The sequence below is a fragment of the Phodopus roborovskii genome, unplaced genomic scaffold (assembly GCF_943737965.1).
Source record: "Phodopus roborovskii unplaced genomic scaffold, PHOROB, whole genome shotgun sequence".
Classification (NCBI taxonomy): Eukaryota; Metazoa; Chordata; class Mammalia; order Rodentia; family Cricetidae; genus Phodopus; species Phodopus roborovskii.
The window spans coordinates 4,032,723-4,041,382 of NW_026125562.1; the positions used below are offsets into that span (position 1 = coordinate 4,032,723).

The window sequence follows — 8,660 nt, forward strand, 5'->3', positions numbered from 1 at the left end:
CAGTAACCCTAAATAAGACAGGGAAACATGGTAAGACTCTGCCAAGAAAAGAAAAACCAAAGTATGAGAACAAGTCCCAGGAACCTTAACTATTAGTATAGGCTCACGGGTAATCCTGACTGTGCAAGTTTGACATAGTTGACTTCATCTGTCAGATACACTCAAGGATGACCCTGGGTATACCATCTTTTTGTTCCATTGAGTACACGCAGAATTGATGGCTTTTGTCTAACAACAGAAAATAGCAATGGTAGGCATGTGATTAACTTTCCATGTTATGTAGTGAGATATTATGTCACCTGCTGTAACACTTTGTCTTGAATAACTAGAGAAGGACCCTTTCTTTCTCTTTTTAAATACAGAATACTTCACTAATTTGAGAGTCATCCTTGCACAGGGGCATGCTAACCTTCTCTGCATCATTCCAATTTTAGTATATGTGCTGCCAAAGCAAGCATGAAGGAAATTTTCTTGCTGGCCTTGAGAAAGTAAGTTGTGAAAGAGACACAATCCAGGGAAAGCAGGTGACCTTTAGAAATTAACAACGGGCCCTAGATGACAGCTGTGAGAAAGCAAGGCCTCAGTCTTAAAACCACAAGAACCAAATTGTGTGAAGAGCCATGTGAACAAGAAGTAGATGCTGAGCGTCATAAAGACTGTAGCGTAGGGCTGGGAATGTAAATCAGTTGGTAAAGTACTTGCCTATTCCAAGAGCTCTGGGCTCAGTCACCAGCGACACATCAACTTGGGACATGTGGCACAAGTCTGCATTCCCAGAACTCAGGAGGTAGAAACAGAAGGATCAAAAGTTCCAGCCATGTGGCTGAAGAGATGGCTCAACAGCTAAGAGCACTTCCTGTTCTTCCAAAGGACCCAAGTCTGGTTTCCAACATCCATTCATGTTGGTAGTTCACAGCCACCTATAACTCGACCTCTAGGGGATTTGAGGCCCTCTTCTGGCTTCCGCAGGCACCTGCATTCACATGAACACACACACACACACACACACACACACACACACACACACAATACTTCTTTAATTCAAATCTGCTACATTGAAAGTTCAAGGCCAATCTGGGTTACATGAAATCCTGACTCAAAAAGATTTTAAAAAAAGAAGAATCCAGCAAAACCTTGTCACCTTGCAGAACCCTAAACAGAACAAAGTGCTCAGCAAAAAGCTGTACTTGGATTTACCAACAGATAAGGTAAGATAATAAATAGATAGCATTTCAAGCTGCTAAATCTGTTGTAATTTGATTCATAGCAACAGGAATTTAAAAGACTTCCTACTACACTTTGGATCTAGAATGCTTCCCAAAGACCCATGTAGTAAAGGTTTGGGACTCTGTGGTGCTACTAGAAGGTAGTGAAAATTTTTAAGATGTAGGACTTAGTGGGAGTTTTAAGGTCATGGGGGGGGGGAGGAGATGCCCTTGAATAGGATTGTAGAATACTGACCCCTTCCTTTCTTTGTTATTTTTCCTCCCACTCTGAGGTGAGAAGCTTGGACCACATCCTCCGACCATAAGGATCTGCTTTGAAACAGGGCCCAAAACAACCAACCATGTTTTGGAACTCCTAAAACAGATAATCAAAGTAAACCTTTTCATTTTTATTTGATTACCTCAGGTATTTTGTTTCAGTAATAGAAAGTAACACAGTTCCCTATTCAAATTGCAATACCCAACCTTTTCACAATATTATTTCCAAACTTGAAGGGAGAGATTATAGTGATCATTTATTTATCTCTTTTTACTTTTAAATGTGTCTTTCAAAGTAGTTAATACATTACCGCATACTCATAACATTTTAAAAACCATCACATCCAAGAATTGATGAGGATGTGTAACAGTTGGAATTCTCATATTACGGGTGGAAAATGGTATGAACATTCTGGAAAACTGACATTTTTTTTTTCAAAATTAGCATACACTTACCATAGAATATAGCAATTGCACTCCTAAATATTTAAGCCCCCCCCAAAATTTTTTAAATGTATTTCCACTCAGACTTGTATACAAATGGTCCTAACAGCTTTATTTACATAGTCCATATCTGTAAACAACCAAAATATTCCTCAACAGTTGGCTGGGTAAATAAAACATGGTACATTCAAAGAACAGAACAGAGATTAATATATAAAATCTTAACATCACACACGCTAAATATAGAAGCAAGATATAAAAGAGTACTCATTGTAAAATGAAAATGGTTTCTGGGGGCTGAGACTCACTGGGATAAAGGCTCAAGGAAGTTTCCAAGGATCACATACATATTATGCTTTGATGGCAGCGGTGGTGGTAGTTTTGTAGGAACACACAATTTTAAAAGTTGTTACACTGTGCACTTTAAATGGCTGTGATTTAACTGTATGTAATGATTCCTCAGTGAAGTTTAAAAACAGGTGATCCAGCTTCATAGTACACAACTGAAAATGTACAGTCAAGGCAGAATAAGTCTGCTCAGCCCAGAGGCAGCTACTGTTACTAGTTTCCTACATATATTTCTAGAGACATTTTTACTTACTATAAATTTTAGATTTTTATATGTCAGTACTTTTAAATTACTTTTTTAATGGCTACATAATAGTCTGTTTATGCTTGTGCCATCATTTACTGAGCCTCGGTCTCTAATTGATGTATGATAGACTACTTTCATTCTTTTTATAAGCAATAAACATCAAATTGCTAGGCTAAAGACTGTTCATGTTATGAACATACTGTTAAATCACTTTCCATGGACGCTATGTCAGTGCATATCTCCACCAGCAACAAGAGTGTCTGTTGACACAGCATGTTATAAAAGTGCTCCAAAAGTACATACTACTCTAATTTTACTCTTACTCTTCAGTTCTTATTATGAGTGTCATTGAACATCTTTTTCCCAGTTTTAAGAGCCATTTATATTCACAGTTTTTTTTTTCATAAACTGCTCACCTCTTTCAGTGTTTTATAAAGTTGTTGGTCTTTCTATGTGGTTTTATGATTGCTCTTTATTTACGATCTTGGATCAGACTTTCCAGGAAACAAAGCTTAGATGCTAATGATTTATTGAGTGAGTACAATCCCAAGATAACAAGAATGAAGGAAAATAAAAGTAAAGCCAAGAAAGGAGGAAAATCGCAAGTTGTCACCTCATCAAGTGGACCAGTGTCATAAGCCAGAAGTGGCTCAGTTCAGTGAATGTCAAAGGTGAGCAAATGTGGTGAAGGAGTTAAGAGCAGTGCACCCCACTTCAGGCTGACGCCATTGGATAAACTGTCATTGCAGAAAGTGCTAACCAACCCTCCTTTTCACACTTGTAGCAGGCTATAAAGATTCCTTTCGGGAAGGTGTCATCACTGTTCCCAGACCAAACAAACAAACAGTTTGTTACCAGACTGGGGATGATGCAGCAAAACAAAACAAAATAAAACAAGCCAAAAAATTAAAAAAGAAAGCAACAACCTAATAAACAAATTCAGTAAAGTAACTTTTACTTTCATTAGCTTTATACCTTCCCACCACAGTTTTCTTAGACACCACCTTAGAATTCAGTGCCTCTAGACCAGGTCATTCAGTCCTGTAGTTTCTTTACATCTCTTTGGATCTTTTCTTCATCTGTCTTGTGTTCATTGGATTGCTATACCCAGATGAGTCTACCTAAGATCTGAGATGGATAGAGGCAATGATTGGTCCTTCCTACCACAGGAGGGGGAGGAGAGGATTTCATTGCAGTCTCTTGTCAACACGTGTCCCATAGAACAATAGCTTTGTTACCCTTTGAGCTTCATTGCCCTGCTCAGCTGGTGAGGAAGCCAAATGTCATGTCCAGGGGCAATCATCAGTGCAACTGTGGTCCTCACTTAACCCTCACCCTAGTGCAGTGCAAAACGATGATAAAAATACAGATGTACAATGTTCAGTTAGTATGTAGTTAGTAGAATACTTGCTATATTCTGAGTTTCTGACCTCTCACTAAACCTGCTGTTACCTACTGCTGTTACCTGAGGGGTGCAAAGTCTGAGAAATGATTTCTAGAAGAGAGTCATGTAATTGGAGAGCTAGACTTGAAGCTGAGTTATTGTCCACTTCACAGAGGGTAATTGTGGTCAAGTAATATACAGTTTGAATGTGATTAGTAATATGTTCATCTCCTTAGTCTTACCAAGATGTTGTTAATTATGGAGACATCATCCTATCTTGATATATTATGATTTCAATTATAGCTTCTTTCCCTGGAAAATGTTGTAAAATACAATGTAGCTTTAGATGTGCTATTTTTATTTGGCATGGTCTGTGGGACATCCTCAGAGGTATTTAAGAGGAAAAAAAAAAGTTCAGCAAGACAGGAATGAATAGACAAACGCATATTTAAAGTAAACTGGACTTCCAAAACTTTTGCCCCTATAGAATTAACCACTTCCTCAATGGTTTTCCAACCACCCAACCACCCTTACCACCAAAGAAGCTCTCACATTCTTCCAGCATAATCCCCATACAATTTAAATGGCATTTGACTAATTAGCGTCCTTCTTTCTGGCTGGACTGTAAATCCTTGAGGGCTCAGACTGCAAGAGACTATGTCTCAATTTAGGCCTAGGGCTTTGACTAGAATCTAAAACAGAAAAGTTGCTTGAATTTAAAGCACATTTCTAGATGATTAATATAAAAAGCAACATAATGAATCAGTTCAAACTACCTCCTTGGAAAGCTTTACCTGATACTGCCAAACCTCCCATCAACCCCACTATTTTGAATTCTGGGCCCCCTAGCTCCCACTTCCTCCACTTCCCTATATATGTGTCTATCTTTTCTATAAGAGAATGAGTTCTTTGAAGACCATAGGCTGTATTAACTATTTTAAGATCCCCAGCACCTAATGCACACCCAGTAAACATTTGCTGAGCAAGCGAACAAATGAATAAATAAATGAAGTACATTTACAGTGGCAGACTAAATGAAAAGGTCTAAACATCTTAGGAAACAACTAGTGTGTCTGTCATTGTGTTCAGAAAAGAGAGAGTTCTCTTCTCTGTGGGGGAAAGAAAAGGTAAATAAAAGGAGCAAGTGTATTAGAAATCAGTGACCTCAGTTGTAATTTCAGTTCTGCCCTTACTTTGTGAAAGTTCCTTCTCTTTTTTGAGCATCAGTTTCTTGCACTACAAGTCAAAAATACACAGGAGGGTGATAGCAATTAGACAGTCCCACCCCAGGACATGGGATGAGGCTATATTCAAGCTCTGCACTATTATTCACAGGTACTGTTATTATTCATAATAACATGGTTATTATGAGGTAGTGAGTAGAGGCTGAAGCACTGTTACATTTATAGTTAAATGGGCTTGAAGAAGATGATTTGGACAGAGAATGGAGTGTGGTGACCTTCAAAAATCATGGTGGCAATAGTCATTCATGCTGACTGCCAACTCTGTCAGGCATGCCACACACATTTTACATTAAATATTTACAACTAACCCTAACATCAGTACTGTCACCCCGCTTATCAAAACAAGGAAACTGAACTTCAGAGTGTTTGCGAGTGCCTAGGTCACAGAGCTAGCATGTGGTTGAGAAGATTTCAAAGCCCAATCCATCTGATTTCAGAGCACACTCCAGACTTAACAAGTCTCTTTTTCTGAAAAACTAGAGAACAAGTTGTGGGAATTAAACTAGATTAAAGCCTTTTAACAACTTAGATCGTAAATTAAGATAGGCTAAAATGCTGATAAATTAATTACAAGGCTGTGTAAGCCTGTCTGTTATCTCCTACCCTTATCATTCATTCCTACTGTTGTAAACATGTCTGAGCATTTTCAACAAGAGAGCTTGTTCTGAACCGGATGTAGTTCACTGGATGAGAGTGCTTAGAGAAAAGTCTTTACCTGAATCCACCACATTCAGTAATAGTGGTAGAACACTACTCTCTGAACATAATAGCAACTACAATCTTAATCCAAATAGCTGATTTCAAGAGACAGTCCCTCCTAGAAGAAGGGACTGAGGGTCATAAACCCCTCACCTGACCTAGCCATTACCTCCTGTACTGCCCCTCCTTGCTGTATTTCTGCCCATCTTTACAAAGTTTTGGAGGGTACACAGAGAATAAAAACATTCATGGAAGGAGAGAAGCCCATCTAAACATCCACAGTGAAAGAATCATCCATACTAGGGTGAGAATCTTTGGTAATGTGGCTGTTTTGCGGTTACTCACACTCCTGTAAATAATCCATCACCCATGCTTCTTTAAATAACTCAGAAAGTTCTTGGTTCACCAAGATAGACTAGGGTAGAATTGTTCCTAGTCACATGTTCATATTTTCCCAGGAAAAAGTCCACAAGAAGAAAGTCCTCCATGTCTTTGGGAAAGCTGCCTTTTAGAGGACTTTATTAGGCCTGGGTATCGGGTAAACAGAGAATTCCACTGCTTTGCTTTTCCCTAGCCCCTCTCAGATGCTTACTTTCTCATACCATACATTCTCTAAGCAACTGACAAATGGAGATAACCCCCAGGCACCATTGGCCATAGCTTCATCCTGTTGCAACCCTTTCATCCCTTCTCCTAGTGTACAGGCTCATGTTAGTCATAGACTTCTCTTTTGTACTACAGAAACATTTAGAAGTTGATTTGATTCTGAGTTCCTGTCCAATGTTTGCTGATGCTGCAGCTGTCCTTTACTTCAGTCAGAGGATCTTAAACGCACTCTGACCATCAGTGTACCGTGGACTCAGAGGTACTTGACACAGCACAGTCTAGCAGCATCACCTCTTGGCATCAACATGACACGGCCTTGGTATTCAGGAGGAGGTGGCAGAATAGGAAAGGCTTCTCTAAAACTTCTCCTTTTGTATACATGCCTTCCCTACAGAGAGTCTGGCCAGAAATAAACATAACTTTCCCTGTGTGTCTCCATCACAGGAGGAGCATATGGTTGGATGCAACTGGCTTCTCTGAAAGCCTTTCCAAAGAACACAATCTAGTAACTTAGCAAATATTTACTGAGCAACATGGAAGGAGGAAGAGCATTCCAAGGAGAGGCCAGTTCAAGGGAAGAGACTGAAAAAAACTAAAGAGGAGTAAAACAACAGCAAGGCTATGTAAGGCTACAGTGAGTAGTGAGATTCAAGAGGAAAGGTACAGCTTGGGATGCCTAGGAAAGGACTTTGAGCTTACTTCAACAGGTAAGAGGGACTGAAGAACGATTCAGAACAAGTGACAGACATGCTCAAAATGGTCAGTAGAATTAAATGGGATCAAGGTAAAGAATAATTGTATAAAGCAGCCATCAAAAGTTAAGTACTTTCTTTGCACAAGCAGACTATCAAGGTCTTGGCATAGATTGTCTTGCTTAATAAAAGTAATAGTGTGCTTACGACACAGTGCTGGCCCAGGTGTCCTTCAGTTCTCACAGCTATCTCCTGAACTGAGTGTTACTGTCTCCATTTGGCAGATGATGCCTGCTATTGAAAGATAAATGTATTATACTCAGGGTCAGATGGTTACAATGGCAGAGCCGGGATTTAATATCAGGTTATTCTGACTCCAAAGCTGACTTTTAAGGAGATGTTAGGAAGCATTTTCAGGATACTGACAAGTAATGGAGAACTATGGAAGGGGAAAGAGGGACAGAGAAGGGAAAATCGATATGCAACTAAGTTATGGATGCATAATAGACACGTCATGGCAAACGATAAAATTTTAAATAGAAATAGTGGTCAAAGAATACTCAAGGTTTTGAACATAGGTATCAAACAAAAAGATAGATGTACACTAAAACTGAAGAACACAGGAAGTGCTGGGATTAAGGAAGTACTGGGAGGTCATGGTGCACACCTTTAATCCCAGTACTCAGGAGGCAGAGGATGGTGGATATCTGTGAGTTTGAGGACAGCCTGGTCTACAGAGCAACAGTCTGAAACCCTCTAAAACCATAAGCTAAAACAAATCCTAACTTAAAATGTTTCTGTCACAGTAATGCAAAAGCAACTAATAGGTTAGTAGTTGCTAGGTAACTAGTAGGTTAAAGGATTCCAAATAGGTTGAATCTGACGTAATGGTGGCATAAACAAGAAGAGATATCCTGCAAACATTTGGAAATATCACCTTATTCCTTATATCTGCTCCTCATGGGAACTATTTTTCCAGAGTCTCACCTAAAGAAGTTTTATCAGTGTCTACTACCATGGAGAAGGAAATATATGGGCAGAGTCTAAGAAGCACTGTATAATCATAGCTCAGAGACCAGATTGCCACTGAATATTTGGTCCCTATATGCTCTGCACACATGAATGGTCTCTTTCCTAGATTTCTTTTCACCAGTTCATCCCATCTGAGATAGAAAGGGGAATGAATGGTAACAAATAAACTCCAACAGTAACAAAAACTACACCTAGTATGTTTAAGCTTCAGAAAATTAAAAAAAAGAAGAAAAAGAAAATGAAACAAAAAACAAACAAACAAACAAAAACTTGCAAGGCAGAGGATAAAGAGCCTTATCTATTCAGGAGCAAAGAGGGGAAATATTACATTGACTTTCTCTGAAGCCATGCAAATGAGAAGAGAGTGGAATGAAATGCTTACTATGTTGACAGGGAGTGGGAACAGTCTAGAATTCTGAGAAAGCAGCCTTCAAACATGAAGAAAGTGGGGACAGTGGCATATTCCTGGAGACCCAGATA

General features: G+C 39.1%; 1 non-coding gene across 1 annotated transcript; it reads right to left on the reverse strand.

Annotated features, from left to right (window-relative positions):
* Positions 1-352: 352 nt before the first annotated feature.
* LOC127216904 (U6 spliceosomal RNA) lies at positions 353-454 on the reverse strand. Its single transcript, XR_007834052.1, has one exon. It is a non-coding gene; the product is annotated as a U6 spliceosomal RNA (small nuclear RNA).
* Positions 455-8,660: the final 8,206 nt, after the last annotated feature.